Below are 27,412 nucleotides of genomic sequence, written 5' to 3' on the forward strand. Positions count from 1 at the left end.
GCTCCTGCTCCGCTGACAAAGTCACTCGGAGATCCTGGAGTTCAGTAACCACTGGTGCCATTTATTTACAGGTTGTGCTCCCACCATCTTTTCACCATACACAGATTGGGTTGCAGTGTCTGCACCCAGGAGGGAAGAGCTATCACTCTGCTTCCCTTCTCTTCCTCCCAGGCTAATTGGGCAGGCAGCTGTCTCCCATTCACCAATTAGGCGCAGGTTTTCTCTAGCCAGCTCCAATTTACTTCCTTTAATGGGAGCTGGCGTGACAGAGGGCTGAGTCAGCAGTTCTTGCCAAGCACCCTGTCACAGTCATCGGATGCAGTGAGCTGTAGCTCACGAAAGCTTATGCTCAAATAAATTTGTTAGTCTCTAAGGTGCCACAAGTACTCCTTTTCTTTTTGCGAATACAGACTAACACGGCTGCTACTCTGAAACATGTGAATATGCATATTGTGCATGATGGGGCCTATCCAAAACTCAGGGAAGTCATTTGGATTCTTTCCAATGACTTCCATGGGCTTTGAATCAGGCTGTGTGAATGCACATTGTAGGATATTTGTGTTTCCCTTTTGTATTAACTCATCATTATACTTTTCTCAACACTTAATCAATTATTATATGTCACAAACAACTTTTGGTGTATAATACAAATACAACTGAGGTACAAATACTGCAGAAGAGAAAAGATAGACCTTAGTGAATTAAGGAACTGCAGAGTAACCTGAGCTCAGCAAGAGTATAACAGATCACCTTAATATTGATTCATCTGCTTCTTAGTCTTCTCCAACTCAACTACCTTCCTTTCTTAATAACAGCTTCATTAGTTTCTCTCTCTCATGAGGCTATTAAAATAGAGGAACTCATTTGGATACATTAGCAGACGTACCTCTTACCACTCTTGTATTTGGTAGGCATAATATACTTTTCAAGTGACTTAAATAAATCTCTTTTGTTCTGACTCTGATTATTATTAATAATCGTATACCACCAATATTTTGTATGCTACTTTATAAAGATTAAAACACACACGCCTTGAATTTACAATTTAAATTACACAGGCATAGACTGAGAGACAAACGATAGGGTTGGGGAAAGAAGGGATAAGGTTTCAAACAAACAAAAATGAGCCATATTACATAGGGAGTAACTTATGAATTCAGATGTTTTTAAGTAGAGAAAGAATGCAGAAAGAGATATCACAGGAGGAGAAGTCAACAAAAGAAAGCAAGGTGGAAAAAGTGAGTTTGGAGGGAGGATGTAATGGAGGAATCTGGCACAGGAATCTATCATTCCAGGTCTTGGGAACAGTCGGGGGAAAAGATAGAAAAGTGTAAAGGGAAGAGGTAACAAATGAGAGCACATAGGTGAAAAAAGTGAACCAAGCACACGAGTGAAGATAAGGAACAATAGGAGATTCAGGGAGCAAAAAGATAAGCAAAAATGTGAAGAGTCTATTTACATAAGGAAAAAACCATCAAGATGATTTTCATTACATAAATGGGAAGAAAAGGATACAGGTGAGCACTTAGAGCCCGATCCAACTCTTGTTGGCTTTAACAGGCTGTATGCAGTCCTCTCCTGACTCACCCTTCACAGGGTACAGAGGCAGGAGGGTGTGCTAGGGGCTTGGCAGCAGCAGTAAGGGGCATGGGGTGCCTTGCACTCTGGCTACCACTAAGATCAGGGAGCCCAGAGGTGACTTTATGCGGTTTTAGCATCCATCCTTTAGGTTCTGTGCTGAGTAAATCTAAGGAAGACCTGAGGATCAGGCCCACAGGACTGAAATGTATCAATTCACTTTGCTGGTATGTGATGACACAAAAGAGAATGCTTGTGAACAGGACAACATTTCTAGTTCTTATTTATAATGTTGACTATTGTATTATTTCCATGAATTGTAATATCTTGGGATTCCAAATGAAGTGAAGTTGTATCACCACTATATTAGTTACTGCAGAATTATTTCCACAAAAGACTTCGTTTTATAGTTCTCCAATTATTTCTATAGATAATGGCCCCAATCCTACAATTGGATCGATGCAAGGAGACCCTTGCCCATACACAAAGCCTCAGTGAAGTCAATGTGGTGTCATATACGTGAAAGTATCAGCCCAGCATCTGCTTGCAGAATCAGGACCAATATATGTAGAGTCTATTCTACATGAAACATCAAACATTGCAGTAAATGCAAAGTCTCATAGATTCTTATTTATAATGTACAATCTGCTTCCTAGCCATGTTACATTAATTATCAATGGTGTGTGTTGGGTGTGGGGGGTGCATTTTATTATTTCATTTTATTAATTGCACATCAGCTTGTATATTCTTGGTATGGGTCTCAAGAAGAATCTCTTACTTATGATGGCATTTACTGTCACATAGCCAGTTTTGGGGTTACTACAGAATTTACTTCAGAAAACATGCATACTCCAGCATTTCTAGTCCAAAGGAAGACTAAAATTAAAGTAATAAAACAGCCTTTATACAAGCCATTGTCCTTAGAACACCAGCAGCCAGCATCCTGATGCTTTCTCCCAGAGAAGCAATAAATGAAAGCACAGAGCACATTGCCAGTTTGCCACATCATTTGTGTGGCCTTGTCTTGTAATTAAGAATCTGTCAGCATTTCAATTATAGAGACTATATTCTAGGAATTCAGAGCTTGACATTTTTCTTGGGCTAGAGCTGTTTAAAAGATTTCAACCCCAACCCTAATCTGTTTTTCAAAAATTGACAGAAATGCATAGTCATCTTTGGATGATCTGACTGTAAATAGAAAGAAGAGGTATTATTGCTCAGTTTCTGGCAATGCAATGTTATTTTAGACGTCGGTCATGAGGTCCAGCTGCACTGTATACTATGCAGCTGTGGGGCAGTGGGCTGCAAAAGCCACCTAAAGCTTTACTTTGTGCTCCTTCAAATCTGCTGCCACTGTGTGCCTTGAAGCTGTTCTAAAATACCCTGACTGCAAACAACCCCTATGGACCAAAACTTCAGTCAGGAAACAGTGCAAAATCGGAGTGTCCCAACCATAACACCTATGCTGGCAGTATGGGGTGGGAGGCATGAAGGAGCCTCCATACCATGTCTATATCATTGGAGGATCCCCCTTACACAGGAGTGATCCTCACAGAGTCAGACACATCACTCCAAAGTCGCCAAGGTTGCAGTGCAAAGCAACTGCATTGTACTGGACATTCTGGCTCTTAGCCTTTATTTTAAGTTCTAATGGGAAAATGGTCAACATTAGCTTGATCCTGCAAGGTGTTGAGCTATCAGGCAGGGATGCAGCTAACCACTTGGGGGGAGGAATAGCTCACTGGTTTGAGCATTGGCCTGCTAAACGTAGGGTTGTGAGTTCAATCCTTGAGGGGGCCATTTAGGGATCTGGGGAAAAAATTGGGGATTGGCCCTGCTTTGAGCAAGGGGTTAGACTAGATGAACTCCTGAGGTCCCTTCCAACCCTGATATTCTATGACTTTATGTATAACTGTAAGCATGTGGGTAATTTCACTGAAGTTAATGAGACACTACTCAGGTTTAAAGTTAAGCTTCTGCTTAAGTGCTTGCTGGATCAGGGGCAAAGTCCTTAGCACCTTTCAGAGTCAAGGCTTAGATCCACATCATTTTGAATTAGTAATGCTGAATGCTACTGTAGTTGTGAGGAAAATCACAGATGAAGACAATTAATCATAATACATTTAACAGGCAAGAACCTCTCTGTAAAGAATTTGAAGGTGGGCAGAAAGGGTGGCTGGTCAAACCTCAGGGCTCTTCTGAATAAACAAAGGAGTCATTCTGAAACTTAGCTCCTATTTTATATACTGTTTGGTTAACTTGTGTAACTAGCTAGCAAGAACACAGATTTCATATTTGTGGTTTGTTATAATTCTATAAGATGTATGTTCAGTAATTCATCTATTAAAAATGAAGAGCCATAGCCATAATAGAGCACTGACACACAACCTCAAAAAATTGAGTTCTGCTTGAGCATTAAGATGCATTATATTAATACTCAGAAAATCATGAAATATTTTCATGTAAATGTGGGGTTAAAATTTCACTCCACCTCCTTTCTTAACATAATCAGTGTCTGCAATAATTTCAGCAGCCAACACTTATGTATTGAACTTCAGTCCTTGATAGCCCTTGATATTTGTACCTTCTTTATTTAATACAGTTCTTTGTGGATGACAGAGTAGAAAATGAATTTATTTTTTCCTATTAATCGGATTTTATTGCAGTCAATAAATACTAAAGTACAAGAACCTGATTCCACTTTCAGTGAAGTCAATGGCAAAACTACCACTGAGTTCAACAGGAGAAGGACTAGGAGCAAGATTTGCAAATGTATTTGGGTAGCTAAAGATCCAGGTAGGAGATTAGTAGGATTTTCAAAAGTAACTAAGCAGGTTAAGTGCCTAACTGCCATTGATTTCAATAGGACTCGGGTGCCTAACCTACTTAAATATGTTTGTAAATTCCACTAGGCAGCATCTATATCGGTAGGTGCCTAACTATCTTTGTAAATCTGGCCCCAAGACCTTAGCTGATTGGGGCCCATTTCTTCAACATTTACTTATGTGAGAAGACCCATTATACCACAATAAATACTACAGAAAATCTTATTAATGAATGAGCTATACAGGAAATTAATGATGTTCAAAAACTAAATGTGAGTGGTTTGTTAAATAAACATTCTGTACACCACTCAGATGCTCTACCCCAAACTCTGTCTCTCTCCCACATGAAAATGCAAGCAGAACAATTGCAGATCATTATCAGGTATACCTCTTGAATAATTTCACACTAACAGAATATAATATAAATAGAAAAGATTGGAAAGTCATTTCATATCCAGTCCTGCTGGTGTATTCATTAGTTTACTTGACAATATGAATTGATGCTGCAATCCTTCTGCTGAGCAACAAACACTTGTCTGAGTATTCCCTGAGTTCCATTTGGAACTGTGGCAGAACTGTCACATATACAGACACAAACTTTGACTCCAATTCTTCAAATACTTTCATGCATATTTAACTTTACACATGCACATATGCTCCATCAAGGTGAATAAAATTAAGCCCATGCGCAGTTGTTACAAAACTGGGACCAATGCTCCAATCCTGCAAGCTCCAATGCTGAATAAATGTTATGCATTTATGCAAATCTTTGAGTCAGGCTCAATTCTGCAAAGTGTCCTGATCCCTCAAAGCACTTGAAACATATAATTAAATTTATGAGTAATCCTACTGTAGTATTACTTACATGTTTAAAATTAAGCATGTGCTAAAATGCCACACTGAATCAGGACCTAAGTGTTTTGCAGGATCCGTATTTAGAAGGACCAAGCCCACATTGCATAAATCTTTACAGGATAGGGGTAGAGTTGGACAAAAAAATATGGCTGAATAGTTTATTCACCACAACATGCAGTTTCTGGGCAACCTCCGTATGGCAATTTAATTAGTTATGAAACTTTTATAAAGTAGCATAAAAGTTTTATTTTAAACTTACAAGTGCCTTTGCAATTCTGTAACTATGATTGACAAGGCTGTGTCAAGAGACAGGGTGAGCTTTGAAGCACTCCTTTCACAAAATGTGTAGGGTCTCTTTAGAACTGTTACATTTTATGTCCTTGAGATTCCACAGTTATTTATTCTGTGCTCCTCCACAGAGCTACTTTAAAAATTAACCCTCTGGTTTTTGTCCTGTTTCAGGACCCTCAGCCTGTACTGCCTGCTGTTCTTCAGGAACTTAATCCCCGGTGTAACATACCCTCACGGACCATTCCAAAAGGCAGTGTTTCTGTTAATGTTCTTGAGAGGGCAGACCAGCAGGTCCAATACCAGAGGAAGAGGGACAAAAGACTGGAATAATGCTATGCCAACAGGCAGGCAGAGGGGCCGAGGAGAGCTTTTCAGTGAGGGAGCAGGCACCTGAAAAAGCAGTTACTGGAACAGAAATGGTGGCTAAGGGAAGAGGACAAAGCTCGACAGAGAGAATTGTTCCAGTAAGTTCTGTTTATAACAGCTGCAAGAGCACCAGTCCCTGCTGCCTCTCCCACACCGTGGCATGATGCCCCAGCAACATACCTCAAATCAGCAGTAGCTTGGACAACTCAATGTTGGGGTGGTCTGTGCATTCTGGATTCATGTGGCTGCTGTGCAGCCTTCCTTCTTCGATCCCTGTCCTATAGAAACTGCCACCCCTCCCCAGCCACCAAGTGAGGGATACACATGTAAAGAAGGGAAAGGAGAATTTAGGGCCAGGGGACATGCAGTGATAGGGGGATTGTGTTGGGTATTAAGTGTTTCCTCCCCTTTCCTTTTGGGTGTCTGGTTTTTGTAATGGCACCTGGCCTGCCCAAGACTGTGTGAGTGGTTTACTGTTTTAAGACCTGTTTACAAATAGAGCATGTTTATGTTTTCAAGAAAGTTTATTACTATCAGTGCATCATGTCACACAATCGGGATTTGAGATAATAAAGCTAAAAACATGTTGAGGAGTAATGAAGCATTGCCAAGCAAACAGTATTCCTCTATTTACCTAGGGACAGCCATTCAATTTTCAATAAACTCCATCTGTACAGCCATTGTGCTGCCCCTGCCCGCACCAACCACAAGCAAATTAATTTTCAGTCATGTTCATTATGTCATTCTGACTTACGTTGCATGGCAATCAAGACCACTCCGCACTCAAGTACTGCCAGCCCCCAAAACGAGCCTGTTCCACCTCCTGCACATTCATACAGATACTATTCCCCCTGGGGCCATGCAAGGTGAGAACACAAAGCATCCCTGAGTTCTACTACATGTGCAACCAGCCCCTGCACAGTTAGCTCCACTTTCTGCCTGAGGATGCCGATCCAGCAGCCCCTCACTGTCATAGGTCTATTCAGGGGGAAATGACTTACCCCTGGCTTCACAAAGCTTGTGAAGAGCACAGTAAGCCACAGTCATGCAGACAGCATTTATTGCATTGGCATCCAAAGAGACACCTCCAATGTGATTTTAATCTGCCAAAAGCACATTCAACAACCATTCTACACCAGCTAAGGTAAAAGAGGATACGTGGGGTTCCCCAGAACAACAGTGGGGACAGTAACACCATTTATGTCAATGTCATTTGGTGGGAATAGTATCCCAGCCTGTCCATGACTGTAGACACCCAAATGGTGAAAAACACTGGCATCGTGAACTTTTCCTATACAGCCCACATTGGCATTCATAAATCTGCCTCTGTGGTCTATGAGGGCCTGCATAAACAATTGTAGTTTATGTACTCATGTGCTCCTTATGGAGGACAAAGTATGGCACATAAGTCCCACCAAGAGCACAGCCACAGTAAGGAAACCCCATTTTCTCAGACCCAGCAGTTACCTCTGGAATATTATTAATGCCCACCATGTTGCGGTAAACCACAGGCCTGATCGCCTTGGTTACCTCTGCCATCATATTACCAAGAGTTGACTTTCCAACCCCAGACTGGTCTGATGTGGTCAGCTTCCAGGTGGTTATAGCAACCCTCTTCTGCACAGGCAAGTGTGACCTCAGATGTGTTTCTTTATGCTGAGGGCAGGGGCAAGCTGCTCATAAAGCTCCAGAAATGTTGTTTTTTTCATGCAAAAGTTCTGGACCCACTGCTGGTCATCCCAAGTCTGCATGATGATATGGTCCCACCTGTCTGTAGTTGTGGCCCTGCACCAGAAGCACCAGACTATGCAGGGGTCATCAGCAGCTATGCCATCAGCATCTTCCAGTGAGAGTCTGAAGTGCCAGGGTACTCCTCCTGCTCTGCCGCCTTCTCCTGCAGATCCATCAGGAAATCTATCCGGTACCTTTCAGGTGAGACAGAAAATACTGCTGAAAAGTCCACCAGCACCTCATGGATGCTCTGTCAGTTTCCTGATACAGGAGTGAAAGCACAAGCAAGAGAAGTCCATCAAAAGGCACCTCCTTCATGTTGCTGGCTCTTGTAGCTGGGAGTGCACAGAACAAAATGGCTGCTCGGCAGGCTGTGGTGGCAGGCTGTTCAAACTTCCTGAAACATGCAGCGCGGGCAGTAGTTTTTTCTCAGATTGCACCATGTTTCTATGGCTAGACTGGCAACATTTCGGGGGAGGGATGGAGGTAGAGACTCTGGGATATGGTTACTTAGACTCGGATCTGTGCACCGCAGCATGGATGCCACAGCCCTAGGTTCGAGCACGGGTCAAAAAACATTTTAACCTAGGATTAAAATGCAATGTAGACGTTCAAGCCCAGAGCTCCCTGACACAGGTCAGCTGAATCAAATTCCACTAATCCTGGGTTTACATTGGAGTGTATACACATCCTCAGTGAGCTTTTGGTTTTGACTCTGAAAACCCAGGAGAGAAAAAAATACAAAAAGTGTCTAGTGCTTGCTTAGGACAGTGCGCTCATGTCATGAAGTTTAAACTTTACTAACCTATCTAAACATTTCATTTTATTTTAATGGGTAGTCACTGTGATACTTAAATCGGTCAGTCATTTAGGTGCTTCTCCAAATTAATAACACTTAAAAGTAGTGGAATTTGTTTCTGCTAAAGAAAAATGAAACATTTTAACAGGTATTTTCCATTTTTTAATTTAGATGTTTTGTAACTACCCTTAACAATATTTGGGGGTAAAACCTAAACCAGTTGTGCACAATACATTTTATTTGCTTAAAAGTTTAGTAATCTGGAGCAGAATATTTGTCATCATGTACCAAATACTTTCATTTCATATGAAATATGCAGCATTACCCTAGTAATTCCTTTGAATGTGCCATTTTTGCTTTTCTCTCAGTTGCTTTTTGTTTTGCTCTATCACAATCTGTTTCTTTGTCTATATTTATACTGCCCTGGCAACTGTTATTCCAGTATCTCCCTTCTCGAACTATTTTTTCTTATTTCCTGATTATATTATGTATGATAAATGAATATAAACTAAACATGAACAGGAAGGTTTTATTTCATTTGAGGGGCGCTGTTCCCATTCACCAACCACTGTTTATGGCATTAGCTAAGTTTCATTTGAAATACAGTGTAATATTTTATTTGCTGTTATTTATTGTTGAATGTGCTTATAATGTATTATCAAGAAGGCACCAGCAATCGAGGTGAAAACAAGTAGTTCAAGAGAGAGAAAACCTGATCTAAAGGCCACTGAGGTCTGCAGAAAGACTCCTAATGACTTCGATCAAATTTGGACTAGGTCTGTAATTATAAGTGAAATACACAGGGGGTTTCCTTTTGGAAATATAAATGCTACAATAAATTGGAAATGTCATACCAATACTTCAGTAAAACCCACAGTGTCTGGCCCTGATTCAGGAGTTTACTTAAGCACTTGGGTGACTTTAAGCATGCAAGTAGTCCCATTCACTTTAATAGAACTACTTGTGTGCTTAAAGTTAGGCACATGATTAAGTACCCCTTTAATCTCGAGCCTCAGAGCCTTAGCACCCATTTGTGTTTTCATGTTACATTTAACAAACTTTTTTTAATCTGCTTTTAAATATATTGGTTAATTAGTGTGGAAATCTAAGCAGTCATCTAAAACCAGCAGCAAACTTAGGAGTCAGACTCTTAAATATATTTAAGCACCTAAGGAAGTGAGACACCAGTACCTATCTGCATCTTTCTGTGCCTAAATATCTTTTTAAAAAAATCTAGTCCTTAGTCCCTTTCTTTTTCTGTTGGCAAGATATAGTCATCATAGTGGAAACAGATGTGCTCCTGCTAGGTAAAACCATCCATGCAGCAAAACTGATTTCTAGCAAAAATAGCGTACGAGAGATCTGGAACAAATCCAGTTCCACTTCAAGTCATTGAGGTTTGTATGCTGCGCCCTCTTTAGCTTCACTCACCTCAGTAAAGTGTAGACTTCAAACTCTAAGGGCTTGTCTACACTTAAAATGCTACAGTGGCACAGCTGCACCACTCTAGAACTTCAGTGTAGACACAACCTATGCTGACATAGGTTCTCCCACAGGCATAGGTAATCCACCTCCCTGAGAGGCAGTAACTAGGTTGATGGAAAATTTCAAAGTGCTGTGTACATGGGGACTTAGACCAACTCTACTCAGGGATATGGATTTTTCACACCCCAGGTGAATGTAGTTAAACCAACCTAATTTTCTAGTGTAGACCAGGCCTAGCTGGCAGCAATACCTCAGAGGAAGCTCTTCAAAGCTTTTAAGAATTCTATACTAAAATTCTAACAACAAATTCAAAGGATGTTTGTCACCTCTTTTAAAGTTCACCTCTTCTGAGGGCACTGCTAAATGAACCTTGGCGCTCACATAGTCCCTTTAAGCCCCTTTTTCAAATACAACAGTCAAAAGTGTATTTCAAGAGTAATTCAGTCAGGTTGACAGTCAAATCAGTATCTCCTTAGTTACACAATTAACTACTGTGCATATTTGACATATAAATACAATCAAAATACTGTCTCTGCTCTCCTTGCACTGCCATGCAGTCTTTTCCCACCCACTTTCATACTATTAATTAATCAGTTACACTCCCTTGCTTTCTATTTCAAGTTTCCTTCAGCTCCAGTCCATTAAGCAAGTACCTACATTTTTTATTTGTTCTCACTAAGTGGATAACCTTACACTTAGTGATATTGAACAGGAAAATTTAAGGATGGTGTGTCAATTTTAACTTTGACTTTCCTTGCTTTTATTGGTTTGAGTCATACTTTTAACAGTATTTAAATCTAATTTTCAGGTTTAATTATTTTTGCTTCCCCACGGTACTGTACACAGAACACATAATGACCGTCTGAGAGATCTGGAACAAATCCAACTCTGAAGGAAAGGCCTCCATAATTTAATTTCACTTAACCTTCCTGAATAATGAGTTCTGCTTCAATCTTATGGGACAAATTCCAATTCCCACAGATTCTTTCTAATATTTTCATTATATAGCACTCAGACGTTTTAAAAACAATGTTCTGTACTCCTCACATATACTTTTCTAATTTGAAAAAAAATACTCCTTGATAATCTTGCACATCATTGTTATGCACACAGGCTGAAAAAAACTCCAAGAACTTCCTACACAAACAATAGCACATGCTAACAAGCCTACAATTTAATGTTAATGTAAAGGGAAAGCGCCACCTACTGTTTAAAATACACATCAGATCAGCAAAAAACTTTAAGCATATACATCTAAAATTAAACACAGACTAGAGAATCTAACATATTGTTACACTAGCGCAGTTCCTCATCTGAGGTCAAAAATATCCAGTATAAACAAGTTAAAAATTAGAAATTCATGGGTTTTACTACAAAATGAATGTATTCTTAAAATTCTACAAGTCCCCCAAAAGCTATGTTTTGTTTGCCTATCTATCATCCTGGTGGAGAGCATCTTTATCTTGTGACAAAGTGAGCACAATTTAGACCCGAGACTATTGCAAATCTAGGGCCTGATCCAAAGGCTCAATGAAGTCAATGGAAAGACAACCATTGACTTCAACAGGTTTTAAATCAGACCTTTATAGAAAGTCAATGATGTTTATAATTCCCATCCGATTAAGATGAAGAAGTCAGGAAAATTCACACCTCAGTCTAAACTACGAGCTCTGTAAGCTTCAAAACTTAGCCACGTAATACTGTATTTCTGGTCGTTTGCATGAACATGCATTAAACATACTTACTACACAATATTTCCTCAGTCTTTAACTTTGTAACTTCCCTCCTCAAATTTCCTTTTTCATCAATAATTGTCTTGCAAAAAAATCTATTTTCTACAGATGAAAAGTGATCATAAGTACTAAAGTTTTGTACTGACTAGGAAAAGTAGTCCATCACATGTTAGCTAAACTTGATCACTTCTCCAAGGGAAGACAAAGACTCTTTGATCCTAATTGAACTTGGGCACAATTACTCTGCATCTGCCACATGAGAGTCCAGAGTTAACCGAAGTGCATACAGAATGCATTTTAGACTGACATATTTCCATTTCTGATTTTTTTCTGTAGGTTTTATTCCACAATATATGTAGGATTTGTCAAGTTTCTTGACCATCTACAGAAAAAAAAGGATGTTCAGATTAGAAGGGCAAGTGAGATCATAATAATGATACCTAGCTTTTATATAGCCCTTCTCATCAATAGAGCTCAAAGTGCTTTACAAAAGAAGTCAATATCATTATCTCTACTGTGCACATGGGAAAACTGAGGCACAGAGAGCTGAACAGAATTACCTAAGAAGGTCAGGGACAGAGCTGGGAATAGAATGCAGGTCTTCTGAGTCCCATTCCAGTGCTCTATCCACTAGTCCACACTGCCACTTGAAATCTTAAATCATTCTGATACTACTTTTCAAGATTTCGTACATTCCTTTTATTAAAGTTTAAAAAATGGGAGTTTTACCTTTGACTTCAAGGGGCTTTGGATTCATAATCATAATAGGATGAATATAATGATCATAAAGTCAGAACACTTCCTTAATTTCCCTTAAATATTAAATAACATTCAGAATACAACCTGCTTTATATTAGCTCTAATATGAATAAGTAAAGATACCTTAAAAAAATCTTTTGCCATAAATCAAGAAAATATTCACCTTACACTAACCAAGGGAGAGGATGTCATTTGTTTAAGAACTATAAGGGATATTATAAACCAAGGACCTCTGGATGCTAAATGGCAGAGGGCACAGGGGATCGCCTGGGTTCACCAAAAGATATTATGAAAGCCTGTCTCTAATGAAAGCCTGTCACACTTGTAATCACATCATAATCATTGCAAAATGTATGTATATATGCAGAAAATTGTGTTCTCTAGGGCTTGGAGTTAAACCCAGGTCAATCAAAGGTAGCATGCCTTGAGACAGCAGGTGGGAAATATTTCTCTCAGTGGTAGACCATTGTGTATCTCAGAATAGAATCTATTATCATACTGAGGCTAATGAAGAGCTTATGGAGACTTCAGAAGGAAATTAACAAAAAGAGGGAAACAGTGGTAGGAAGGAATCCTCTTTTCACATGATGATCAAATGTCTATTCTGCTATACTTGGGGATGGAGAGAATTGCTCTGGCATCCTTCAGTCTGTGAAGACAAGCTACCCGGAGGCTCGATCTAATGAAAGGGGGATCCCAGCCATCCTATCAGAAAATGCTGGGAAAGGACTTGGAGTAAAGTATCTTGTAAGAAACAGAGGAATATTTTGTGTGTTAGGATTAGGCTTTAGAAAGTGTGTTATGATTTAGTTTTATATGTAACTATTTGTTTCCAATATTCTTTCTTACTGTCACTTGAATCTCGGTTCTTTGATAATAAACATTCTCATTTTCACTATAAATATACCTATGTGCCGTGTTTTCAGCAGAGTGGTGATCCTGAGATGATTCTTGTAAACTGCTGTGGGTGTCTGTGTGGGAGTGGTGGGGGTCCTTTGGGTACAGAGAATCAGAGAGTTCTGTGAGTGTTCAGTAGATCAGGGGCTGAGCACTCCAGAGGGATACTTCGAGGATTCAGGTTTGGTGTGTACCTATCACTAACCTGTACAGAGAAAGTGAGGTCCGTGGAGGCCTGAAAGATAGTGCTTGTGTTGCCAGAAACTGATGGAATCAGGAAACTGATACACAGCTGGCACAGACACTCACACTAATGGCCAGGGGTAACAAAGTGCTTCACAACCCTCCATTCCTCTGGGAAGCGTCACCATGATAAGAGAACAGTTTTTCATAGATTCATATACTATAAATCCAGAAAGGACCATTGTGATCATCTAATTTGACCGCCTGTATAACACAGGCCATAGAACTTCCCCAAAAATAATTCCCAGAGAAAAACATCCAATCTTGATTTAAAAATGGTCAGTGATGGAGAATCCACTATGACCCTTGGTAAAAATTGTTCCAGTGGTTAACTACCCTCACCGTTATAAAGTTATGCCTTATTTGCAGTCTCAGTTTGTCTAGCTTCAACTTCCAGCCATTGGATCATATTATACCTTTCTCTACTAGATTGAAGAGCCCATTATTTGTTTACCAAATGTGGGTACTTATAGACTGTAATCAAGTCACCCCTTACCTTTCTATTTGTTATGCTAAATAGATTGAGCTCCTTGAGTCTATCACTATCAGGCATGTTTTCAAATCCTTGAATCATTCTAGTGGCTCTTCTCTGAACTGTCTCCAATTTATAAGTATCCTTTTCAAATCGTGGGCTGCAGAATTGGACACAGTATTCCAGCAACAGTCATCCCAGTGCCAAACACAGAGGTAAAATAACCTCTACACTCCTACTTAAGATTCCTCTATTTATGCATCCCAGGATCCCATTGGTTCTTTTGGCCATAGCCTCACACTGGGAGCTCTGATCAGTTGATTATCCACCATGACTCCCAAATCTTTTTCAGACTCACTACTTCCCAGGATAGAGTCCTCCATCCTGTAAGTATGGCCTACATTCTTTGTTCCTAGATGTATAAATTTACATTTAGCCATGTTGAAACACATATTGTTTGCTTATGCCCAGTTTACCCAGCAATCCAGATTGCTCTGAATCAGTGGCCTCTTCTCTTCATTATGTTTGTATCATCTGCAAAAATTATCAGTGATGATTTTATGTTGTCTTCCAGGTCACTAATAAAGATGATAAATAGCACAGGGCCAAGAAACAATCCCTGCAGGCAAGGGTGAAAGTAAGGCGGTATGGGCCGGTATGGTGTACCAGTAAAATGTAGCCACCAGTACCGGCCCATACTGCTGACTTTAAAATGCTGCCATGTTGCTGCCCCTTTTGCGCCCTCCATCAGTGGCCCTGCCGGGTCCCTACCAGCAGGGCCGCCAATGGGGGGGGCACAAAAGAGGCAGCAACATTAAAATGCTGCCCTGGCAGAGCTTTAAGCAGGGTCCTTAAAGCACTGCTGCAGCAGTGCTTTAAAGTTGTTGCTCCTTTTGTGCCCCCCGGCTGCGGACAGGGGGTGGGGGCGGGGCAGGCAAAAGAAGTAATTGCCCCAGGGCTGCGATTTAAAAGGGCTGCTACTGTGGCAGCAGCAGCCAGATCACCGAGCCCTTTAAATTGCCGCTGGAGCCCTGGGCAGTGCGGGCCAGCCAGCACAGATGGACTGGCTGGAGGACACTGACCCCAGCCCCGCACCTTCCTCCCGAGGCCCCGCCCCATCTGGGGGGGCCAGAGCTGGCCCCTTACCAGTAAGAGCTCCATTTTACTTTCTCCCCTGCCTGCAGGGCCCCAGGTCTGGAAACAGACCTGTCCAATGAGGATTCCCTGTTTACAATCAAATTTTGAGACCTATCAGTTAGTCAGTTTTTAATCCATGTAATGTGCGCCATGTTAATTTTATAATTTAAATGTCAAGTGGTGTCAAGTCAAATGCCTTACAGAAGTCTATTATGTCAACACTATTATCTTTATCAACCAAACTTGTAATCTCTTTGAAAGATATTAAGTTAGTTTGATAGATTTCCCTTAAAACCATGTTGATTTGCATTAATTACATTACCCTCCTTTAGTTCTTTATTATTGAGTACACTATCAGCTGCTCCTTCATTTTGTCTGGCATTGACATCAGGCTATAATTACCTGGGTCATCCTGTTTACCCGTTTTAAAAACTGGCACAACATTAGCTTTCTTCCAGTCTTCTGGAACTTCCCCCGTACTCCAAGATTTATTGAAAAATCATCATTAAATTCTTTGAAAAGTGAAGCCATTTCATGCATTGACGCATGGAATAATACTAGGACTGGTTGAAAACTGATCAAATTTCACATTAAGAATATTTAGCCAGTTCATTTTGGGTAGTTTACAAGGCCTCAAGATTTTGTTTCCTGTGAAATTTCAAGGATCCCTTTTTTTCCTGCAGATTGGCTTGTGGAATTCCCTTCTGGAATGGCTCAAAAATTTTGCATATTCAAATGTCAGTGATATTGTAATAGCAGTCATCTTTTGAAATTCTGACTAATGGTAAGAGAGACAAGGAGGGTTAGAGCAACACCTAAAACAGGAAGTCACACACACATTTATGTAGTATAAACAGACAGCTGTCCCAACCACATCAAGTAGGGATGTAACTGGCCAGGGATGTCCATACTCAGGTTCTACTTCCAGCAGTGACAGAGGATCCACCACAGGATCTGTATTTTTCAGTAAAGTACATGCATGATCTCAAATAAGAATTATGGCCAGCCAGAAGGAGGGAAGCAAATCAGAGGTTGAAAATGTAAGACGTGATCCTGCAAGGTGCTGAGTAAGCAATCTGCCTGCACCCAGTCAGTACTTAAACACACAATTAATTTTAACCATGATGAGACTATTCACAGGTCAATGGGACTACTCATGTTTAAATTTCAGAACTAGCTTAAGTGCTTTGCTAGACTGGGGGCAGATTTCTCAGTAGTTTACAAGATCAGGCTACAGATAAGCAAATCAGCCAATTTCCCACCAGGCCACCAGAGTTTCCCCAGAAGCCCATCCAAAGTATTACTTATTCTTGCAATGTGACTTCAAGGGGAAATTTATTATTTTAAAACAAAACCAAAACAACAAAACATGCATAAAGGCCAATATTGATATAGCCAATCTATGGCTACACTCCATATCACCGGCAGCAGTGTGTAGGGTATATGTAGTTACACACTGCAGTGAAAAGCAGGTTGTGTCCACACTTCAATGTGTCGCTACATGCATCAGTGAAAGGCTCTGGCAGGGGGGAGGCAGCAGAGAAAGGCTCCAGCAGTTCGCTGCAGCTGGAGCCTTTCCCCACTGCCCAAGGTCTTCATTAAAGCAGGAAAAGTCTCTGGCACTAGGGAGGTAGCAGGACACTACACTTCCAAAAAGTGTAGTGTAGACATGGGAGACACAGCGTGGGCATGTAGAGAGCCATTCAGGGATTAGGGTATGTACCCTAAAGCTTCAGGCATGTCTTTTCTCTACTAATCTAAGCAGGGCATCAACATCTACATTGCTAATTATACGCATGCTAGTTGGTCGTGTAGAGTACATATACTCTATGCCCCTCCAGTGCACCTCCATAAGGAGTATGCAGTGTGAATGTATAGCAAAGATGTTTCTGCAAATATTCATTACAGATTTTAAATTAATTAACTTCAACTTTGTGTGTGCCACCTGTGCATTAGCTTTTCACAAATACTTTAGCAAGTGAGCATAATATTGGAAATGCTTACCAAAATGGTGAATTTTAAGAGAATATTGCAGGAAGAATTCTAAATTTGTGAGTATTTGCACTGGAGAGTTATGCTCATCTAATGAGGGAACAGAAACATAACCATGTGGCTTGTGCATCCAATCCCAATCACTCAGATCTGTAATACGAAACTCTCAAACAAGAAATGAAGCCCTCTTTTCATAGCCGAGATTTTTTTCCCCTCAAGATTTTTTTAAAAAATCTGGAATATTTAAAGATTTGCTTCCTCTGCATGAACTCTTCATGGCCTCAAAATAACCATTTTAATTGAAAAAAACATTACAGATATTTAGCTGTAATTAACATATTTCTGTACATGGCTAAATGTAATGTATGTACTGGAAAATTTATAGACCTACCTTCCATTTATAATGTAACTGACTGAAAAAAGAAATACTTGACCGATGGATGGAATATTCCAGTTCACTTCTCAACCACCCTTCTGACATTTCTGAGGAAATAATGAATGCTTTTCCACAAAGCCCATTAAAAGAAGAACTTGCACTAATGCCCATCATATGAGATGACAGCTAGCAAGCAAATGTCATAAAGGAAAACTTCTGGACTAGATGACATTCCACCAAAGAGCTGTAAGCAGAGTGGGTACTACACCACACTGCGAGGCACCTCATATGGCTCTTCCACATTATCTGGGAGGAAGAGTCAGTGCCACAGAATTTCAGTGATGCCAACATTGTCCACCTTTGTAAACATCAGGGTAGGAGGGCAAACTGTGATAATCACCACAACATTTCACTACTCTCTATTGCTGGGGAAATTATTGCACTGGTCACATTGAACTTAACATCTGCCTTGTTGAAACCATCCTCCCTGAGTCTCAGTGTGGATTGTGGTCTAGATAGGGCACTCTAGATATGATCATCACAGCCTGTCAGCTTCAGGAAAGGTGGCAGGAGCAAACTGTAGTCTTTATATGATATTTGTCAACTAAATTTAAGCTTTTGACTCTGTAAATCATGAGGGATTGTGGAAACTTTTGTTCATCTTTGAATGCCCTGAAAAGTTAGGTCTGTTATTCAGTCCTTCCATGACAGGGTGATGGCCAAGGTGGTGGAAAATAGTGAGATATCAGACCCCTTTCCTGTTTCCAATGGCACCCAACACTCTTTTCCATCCTTTTTTGCATTTTCCATATGCTTATGGATGCATTTCATGGCATTGATAGAGTAGCATTTATCCAGTTCTGCATGATGTGAAATTGTTCAATAGGCAACTTTTCAGAGCTAGCATGAAAGTGGCAGATTTACTCAGTAAGGAGCTTTTTTTCTTTTTCTTTTTTTTTTTTGCTGATGACTGCACTGGTTGCTCACTCGATTGATGACATTCAGTGTATAACTGATCGCTTTGACTGTGCAGTCAATCATTTTGATTTCACAATCAGCCTAAAAAAAAAAAGGGAAGCTCTGTACCAGCCTGTGCTGGGGACCCACCTGTCAACCCAATTATTAAAATCAACAATGTTCCTCTCAAGCCTGGAGAGAATTTTTTCTACCTAGGGAGTATGCTATGACACAATGCCACAATTGATGATTAAATTACCCATCAGATAGCCAAGGCCAGCTCTGCATTTGGAATGCTCTCACACTGCTTGTGGAATGACAGGGGTGTCAGACTAAGCACTAAGCTCAATATGTATTTGGCAGTTGTGCTCACAAGGCTTCTATATGGCTCTAAAACATGGACAATATTGCTTTCACAGCAGCAAACTTGATCAGTTCCATATGCACTGTTTGCGGTCTGTTTGCAGAGTAAAATGGTGGGACAAGATTCCCAATATAAAAATCCTTAATCATTGTCAGATATCTGGCATTTAAAGCATGGTCATAAAAAGTTCAGCTGTAATTGTCTGGGCATCTCTTTTATATGACCAACTTGAGAATACCCAAGACCGTATTCTATGGTCAGCTAATTCAAGGCACCCATTCTCATGCTGGCCAATAAAAACAATATAAAGATACACTGAAGTCAAACTTGAAAGCACATCAGATTGACACCAGCAACTAGGAAGCAACAGCCCATGACAGAGCAAGGTGGCGGCACATTTGTCCTGTCACTTTAAAGCCAAGCACTTTAAAACCTTATGTGAAAAACCTAAGCAAGGATACAACAGTCAGCAATGATCTGGACAATCTTGTCTGTCCCACAGACAGTTTGCAGTTCTCACATTGGTCTGACCTCACATATACATGTTACAGGAATAATAGGGCTATATTTTAAGGTCCTGAAATATAGAATGAGCTCAGAAATGACTATTAAGGAATATACCTTTTTTTCTCCTACATAAGTTACTTTGTTTCCATTGAAGATTTGGGAAATAAACCAGTTCAGTGTGTGTTTTATAAATGTATTAAAAGATTAAGCAAGCAGTTATAAAAGAAATATAGGTTTAAGTGAAACATACTGTTAGCTAGGTGAACTTTCTCTTGACTTAATTTACAAGAGTACATTACAATGATCTAATTAATATTACAGTTGGAATACAATCAATAAATCAATGGTTTGATTTATCTGAATCACCAATTACCATAACTGGAAATTAAATCATATTGAGTAAGTTAAGAAAAATAATCCTTCCTAAGGTTTTATGGAAAGATTGATGAGAGAATCCCTTTTACTTTATTAACTTGATTAATTTAACTCAAAGTCTGCTGAAAGCAACAGGTATTACTTCATCTTGATTTTAAGGAAGATAACTCTCAGTACAATTTCCTGGTATCAGAGTAGCAGCCGTGTAGCGTCTTTTTGGCTACCTTTCTCTCATTAAGCTTTGCTGTTCACAAAGACTGTATTAAGCTCGATTTGTCAAATATATTTTCATCCCCACTTTACAAAATGTAGTTCTCTGACAGTCTGGCACAAACACAAAATGATTTCTAAAACTCCAAATTTATAGCAGCTTTAGAACGACACTGGTTTAACCCTGGGATCCCTCACTGTTTCAACAACATACTTAAAGGGTGTAGTCTACTTGGGGGGGAACAACCAGTAACACACAAAGAGACACACACATATAAACACTCTAGTGGGTGTTGGAGTGGTTTAAGCATCCCTGAATTGCTCTACAGAAGGATCTTCATACTTTCTTCTCATTAAAGTCTCTAAGTCACATGGACTTAAGTTGATATTTCCCGGTATCTCCATCAATGATACGACATGATCTCTGCTTTTATAGGTGGTGGGGCTCTGATCTTTAGCTCTCTTGGTCATCATCACTTAATAAGGGGTATGGGAAGAGATTTTCAAAGGAACTGACTGTCAGTGGCAGTTGGGTACTTAACTGCCATTTGTGCCTTTGAAAAAATCTCTCTCTTAACCCTCTTGCCGCCTGTCTCTCAGGTGTGTGCAGTTAAGGCAAATATCATTACTTTCCTCTATTCCTTTATTCTTTTTCTTTTCATTTGTTTTTTTTTCTATTTTTGCTTATTAAGATGTTTCATGTTTGCTTCTCAGTGAAGGAATGGAGGTGGCCCTATACACCAGAATTCATATCTAAATCTGAATCTGAACTTTCCCAAGTTTGACGGTATTCAGATCCAGGGTTTTGGTTTCAACCATTCTAGAGATAAGGCCCAGCTGTGAAGTGTGAATCTAAACTTCCCCAAAGTACAGCAAAGCTTGGAGCTAGGTTACTGGAGCAGGAACATCTCTAGATTGCTGCTTGATTGTTTTGTTCTTTGCTTTCAAATACTTGTTGGTATATATTTGATGGTATACCTACAAGTATTTACATAAGCATTTACATAAACACATACACACATGGCCATTCTTATCTATGTACATATACATGCCCACACAAATGGCCATACTGGGCCAGACCAATGGTCCATCTAGCTCAGTATCCTGTCTTTTGCCTGTGAGCAATGCCAAATACTTCAAAGAGAATGAACAGAACAGGGCAATTATCAAGTGATCCATTCCCTGTTGTCCAGTCCCACATCTGGCAGTCAAAGACTTAGGGACACCCAAATCATGAGGTTGTGTCCTTGACTATCTGGGCTAGTCACCATTGATGGACCTATCCTCCATGAACTTGTCTAATTCTTTCCTGAACCCAGTTATAGTTCAGTCCTTCACAACATTCGCTGGCAACCACTTCCACAGGTTGACTGTGCATTGTGTGAAGCAGTACTTCCTTTTATTTGTTTCAAACCTGCTGCCTATTCATTTCATTGGGTGACCCCTGTTTTTTGTGTTATGTGAATGGGTACATAACATGTCCTTATTCACTTTCTCCAAATCATTCATGATGTTATAGACCTCTATTATATCCTCCCTTAGTTGTCTCTTTTCTAAGCTGAAAAGCCCCAGTCTTATTAATCTCTCCTCCTGTGGAAACTGTTGCATACCCTTAACCATTTTTGCTGCCCTTCTCTATACCTTTTCCAATTCTAATATATCTTTGAAATGGGGCAACCAGAGCTGCACACAATATTCAAGGTACAGATATATCATGGATTTATATAGCAGCATTATGATATTGACTGTCTTCTTATTTATCCATTTCCTAAAGGTTCCTAACATTCTGCTAGCTTTTTTGACTGCTGCTGCACATTAAGTGAATATTTTCAGAGAACTATCCACAATGACCCTAAGATCTCTTTCTTGAGTGGGAACAGCTAATTTAGACCCCATCTTTTTGTAGGTGTAGTTGTGATTATGTTTGCCAATGTGCATTACTTTTAATTTATCAACATTGAATTTCTTCTGCTATTTTGCTTTGAATGGTTGCTGTGCCATTCAGTTTTGTGAGATCCTTTTGTAATTCTTCACAGTCTGCTTTGGACTTAATTATCTTGAGCAATTTTGTATCATCTGCAAACTTTGCGACCTCCCTGTTTACTCCTTTTCTAGATCATTTATGACTATGTTGAATAGCACTAGTCCCACATAGATCCATGGGGATGCCACTTTTTACCTCTCTCCATTCTGAAAACCAACAAGCTATTTGTAAACTTTTTTTCCTTTTTTTTTTAACTAGTTACTGACCATTAGAGGACCTTCCCTCTTATCCCATCACTGCTTAGTTTGCTTAAGAGTCTTTGATGAGAGACCTTGTCAAAGGCTTTTGAAAGTCCAAGAACACTGTATTCACTGAATTCCCCTTGTCCACATGGGTTTGTTAACCCCCCCTCAAAGAATTCTAATAGATTTGTGAGACATGATTTCCCTTTATAAAAGCTGTGCTGACTTCCCCAACAAATAGTGTTATTCTATGCACCTGATAATCCTATTCTTTGCTATAGTTTCAACCAACCAATTTGCCTGGTACTGAAGTTAGACTCACTGGCCTGTAATTACCAAGAACTCCTGTGGAGACTTTTTTTTAAAGGGGCATATCCACGTACACACACAAACACACTCTTTACAGAAATATTGATATTTGGAAAAGTGCAAGCACCATGTCTGAAACAAGGATTATGCCACAGTGGTCTTAACTAGGCATTATCCATGCCCACAACTGGTTTTAAATTTTGAATAATGTGCAGCATCCCTGAGTGGTCTTATCATGGCAAGTGTAAACAAACCAGTAAAGACAAGCAAGATGTGAAACAAGAGTTGCTCAGTATAATACAAATGCAAATGTTCCATCTGAAAAATGCAAGTCATGTATTTCAACTAGGAAGCCATTATTAACTCCATCTCTCACACCTAAAACACATTGTTAGAAAAACAGGAAAACAGAGAAGAACAAATTGCTGTAATGATTGCCATTTAAGTAAGATTTATGAGGTTCAGGAAAATCAACTGCTTGTAGATTAGGGTTGCCAATTTTGGTTGGATATATTCCTGGAGGTTTCATCTCACGACATAATCTTTAATTAAAGATTAATCTTTAATTCCTGGAGACTCCAGGACAATCCTGGAGTGTTAGCAACCCTACTGCAGATTTGTAATTACAAAACTGGCATGCATTGTTCTTCCAACCCACAGTGAAGATTTTCAGTAACATTATGTTTGTCATACTTCTTTCATGAACAAAATGAAGTGCTATTTTCAAAATGGGATTTTCCACAACATATTAGATAAAACATTTTCCTTAGCTGGACACTGATGTGGCAAGAACACCATCTAGTGTGCCTTATACTACATTACACCCAGGACCTGGAGTATCAACATTAAAAACTTAGCTCACTACAGCACTTTACAAACTGGCATACTGACATGTTCTTCTTTTATGTGAAAAAAGGCAAACCTTTCTAATGGGTAGAAATTGGAGTTATTTACATTAGACCAGCTTCTCTACCCTTTTTCTATGACTGTTTACATCAGCACTTTTATCAGTATAATTTATGCCACTCAGGGCTGTGAAAAAACTCTCCTCTGAGTGACATAAGTTAAACTGACAGAAGTGCCGGCGTGGACAGCACTATGTCAGCAGGAGATGCTCTCCTGCCATCATAGCTACCACTACTCTTTGGGGTGGTTTAATTATGTCAACGGGAGAGCTCTCTCCCCTCAGCATAGAGCAGCTACATGGGAGATCTTACAGCAGCACTTACAAAGCATCCGTACAGTTGTGCTACTGTAAACTCTCTAGTATAGACATGGCCTATGTGAAGCCTATGAAAAAAATGAAGCGTGTGTGTTCCCTTTGCTAAATCCCATACACATATGTAAGAGAGGTAATATCTTCTATTGGATGAACTGAAAGAGACAAGACTTTGAGCTACGCAGAGCTCTTCTGCAGGTCTGGAAAAGGAAATCAGAGTTATACAAGTAAATACAAGGTGGGACAGAGGGTTAAGCATAAAAGAGTTAGCACATATTGCAGGAGTCCAGTTAAAAATGAAGTGGGCAGTTAACACTTCTGCAGTCATAGGGCAGATAAGTGTTAGTAGGTTACAGATTGTTATAATAAGCCATAAACATAAACAATATCTCAGCTGAGCCCATGATCTTTTGTGTTATAAACTTATTAATTTAAGTTCCCAGGCTTGTCTTTTGAAGGTGTTGGACAGGTTTCCTTTGAGGACAAGAACTGAGAAATCTGATATGGAGTGATCACTTTGTGATGTGTACGCCCACGTACTAGGGAAATGCAACGTAGATGAAGCTACTATCAGGTGGGTGCAAAACTGGTTGGAAAACCATTCCCAGAGAGTAGTTCTTAGTGGTTCACAGTCATGCTGGAAGGGCATAATGAGTGGGATCCCACAGGGATCAGTTCTGGGTCTGGTTCTGTTTAATATCTTCTTCAATGATTTGTTTCAGAGTAGCAGCCGTGTTAGTCTGTATTCGCAAAAAGAAAAGGAGTACTTATGGCACCTTAGAGTACTCCTTTTCTTTTTGCAAATACAGACTAACACGGCTGCTACTCTGAAACCTGTCATTATGCAAGGCACTGAATTTAGCTGTATGGAGTGGAAATCTATCAACTTCATGAAAAAACTCATACAGATACAGGCAGACACCATCTTCCTTTCCAAATGCAAACAGATGGACATCATACCAAAAGGACTGAAGGTAAAAAATCCATTACAATCTACATACCACACAGATTATGCTGACAGCTTGTGCCACACACTCTCAAAGAAACTGCGGAACCACCTGATCAACATCCTCTACAGCAAACAGGGAAAGATTAAGAATGAGCTCTCAAAACTGGATACTCTCATAAAAAAACAACCTTCCACACAAACTTCCTCATGGCTGGACTTTACAAAAGCTAGACAAGCCATTTAAAACACACACTTTACTTCTCTACAAAAGAAAAAGGACACTAAACTATCTAAACTACTACATGCCACAAGGGGCCACAACAGTGGTTCCCTTAACCCACCCAGCAATATTGTTAATCTATCCAACTATACTCTTAGCCCAGCAGAAGAATCTGTCCTATCTCGGGGCCTCTTCTTTTGCCCCTCCACCCCCACGAACATGATACAGTTCTGTGGTGACCTAGAATCCTATTTTCGACGTCTCTGACTCAAGGAATATTTCCAACACACCTTTAGTCTTTAAGGTGCCTCAAGTACTCCTTTTCTTTCTTCAGTAATTTAGATAATGGTATAGAGAATGCACTGTGACAAAGTTCCTCCTCTGCCTTGGTGGGTCCTGCGTTTATTGGTGGAGTTGCTTGCCTCAGAGATTCATGGCTGCCCTCAGTTTGGCCACTTTTGCTAGTGGCTCAAACCTGCCTTTCACTCAGCTAACCTCATCACTGGCCAGCATGGGGAACGGGAAGAGAACAATCCCCACAGTCTCTGCTGATCAACCTAGTGGGTCGGGGGATAGGCCAGGGACCTTCCTCTCTGGTGGGACCCACAGTCCAGGTCACCTTCTCTTGTCTCAAATAGGGAGTTGAGGGGAATGGGGGGAACCTGGGCTACCGCCCTCTACTCGGGGTTCCAGCCCAGGGTCCTGTGGATTGCAAATGTCTATGATGTCTCTTGTAACAGCTGTGTGACAGCTACAACTCCCTGGGCTACTTCCCCATGGCCTCCGCCGAACCTTCTTTACCCTTACTGCAGAATCTTCCTCCTGAAGCCTGATCACACTTGTACTCCTCAGTTCTCCAGCAGCACGCCTTCTCACTCCCTGCTCCTTGCACACACGCACCAACTGATGGGAGGTCCTTTTAAAACCAGGTATCCCGATTAGTCTGCCTGCCATAATTGATTCTAGTATGTTCTTAATTAGCTCCAGGTGTCAATTAACTTGCCTGTCTTAATTGATTCTAGCAGGTTCTTGATTGCTCTAGTGCAGCCCCTGCTCTGGTCACTCAGGGAACAGAAAACTGTTCATCCAGTGGCCAGTATATTTGCCTTCTACCAGACTCCTGTTCCCCACTGGTCTGGGTCTGTCATGTATCCCTCCCCCCTGCACAACACCAAGGGGTTGGGCAGCTTGGGATGCCAGACGGTGCACACGTGACAAGCCATCGGCATTGCCGTGATGGCTCCCTGCTCTGTGTTGCACACGGAACTGGAAAGGTTGGAGGGATAAGAACCACTTAGTCACCCTTGTGTTCTTCTCCTTGTTCCACTGCATCCATTGAAGAGGGTCATGGTCGGTCACGAGGACAAATTTACACCTGAGCAGGTAGTAGCACAATGTTTCCATGGCCCATTTTACAGCGAGGCACTCTCTCTCCACCACTACATATTTTTGTTCCCTCAGAAGTAGTTTCCTACTGAGGTAGAGAATTGGGTGTTCCTCCTCCCTGACCATCTGTGATAGAACGGCCCCCAACTTTACTTCCGATGCATCCGTCTGCAGGATAAATTCCTTGGTGAAATCTAGGGCTACCAGTACGGGGTTACTGCAGAGGGCAGTCCATAGGTCTCTGAACGCTTTCTCTGCTGCGTCAGACCATCTCACCAGATCAGGTCCACGGGCCTTCACTAAGTCTATCAGGAGGCTTGCCCTTGTGCCAAAGTGGGGGATAAATCGTCGGTAATACCCCACCACACCTAGGAATGCCCAGACTTGTTTCTTGTGACTTGGTCAGGGCCAATTTTGGATGGCCTCTAACTTATTCAGTTGGGGTTTTACCAGACCTTTTCCCACAATGTAGCCAAGATATTTGGCCTCCGTAAACCCTGCAGCACACTTGGCAGGGTTTACTGTAAGGCCAGCTCGCCTGAAGGTATCGAGGACTGCCTCCACCTTCTCTAGGTGGGTTTCCCAGTCTGGGGTATGAATGACCACATTATCCAGGTAGGCAGCAGCATAATTGTTATGGGGGTGTAATAGCTTGTCCATGAGATGCTGGAAGGTAGCTGGGGCCCCAAGTAGTCAAAAGGAAGGACAGTATATTGGAAAAGACCCTCTGGTGTAGAATGCAGTCTTTTCTTTGCGTCTTCATCAAGGGGAATCTGCCAGTACTCCTTTGTCAAGTCTAGGGTAGTCAAGTACCGGGCATTGCCTAGAAGGTCCACTAGCTCATCTATGCGAGGTATGGGATACGCATCCAACTGGGATATCTCGTTTAGTCGCCGGAAGTCATTGCAAAACCTTGTGGTGCCATCAGGTTTGGACACCAGCATGATTGGGCTGGCCCACTGACTGTAGGATTCTTCGATGATCCCCAACTCCAGCATTTTTTTTTACTTCTGCTTTTATTTCCTCCCTTTTGGCCACTGGCACCCGGTAGGGCCTCATTGTTACTCTGGCCCAGGGTTCATGACAATGTGGTGATATGTCTCAGTTGTTCGAACCGGTTTTATCGAGAATACATCTTGGTTCTGGAAGAT

At 40.7% G+C, this 27,412-nt stretch overlaps 1 long non-coding RNA gene across 1 annotated transcript in view; it reads right to left on the minus strand.

Moving 5' to 3' along the window:
• Positions 1-4,082: 4,082 nt before the first annotated feature.
• The window catches only part of LOC122458956, a 154,574-nt gene continuing 131,244 nt past the window's right edge, over positions 4,083-27,412 (minus strand). The window contains exons 3-4 of the long non-coding RNA XR_006279328.1: positions 7,644-7,840; positions 4,083-5,006 (exon numbers count right to left, since the gene is read on the minus strand). This is a non-coding gene — a long non-coding RNA (uncharacterized LOC122458956). The remainder of the gene's footprint in view (positions 5,007-7,643; positions 7,841-27,412) is intronic.

The sequence above is a fragment of the Dermochelys coriacea genome, chromosome 2 (genome assembly GCF_009764565.3).
Source record: "Dermochelys coriacea isolate rDerCor1 chromosome 2, rDerCor1.pri.v4, whole genome shotgun sequence".
NCBI lineage: Eukaryota > Metazoa > Chordata > Testudines > Dermochelyidae > Dermochelys > Dermochelys coriacea.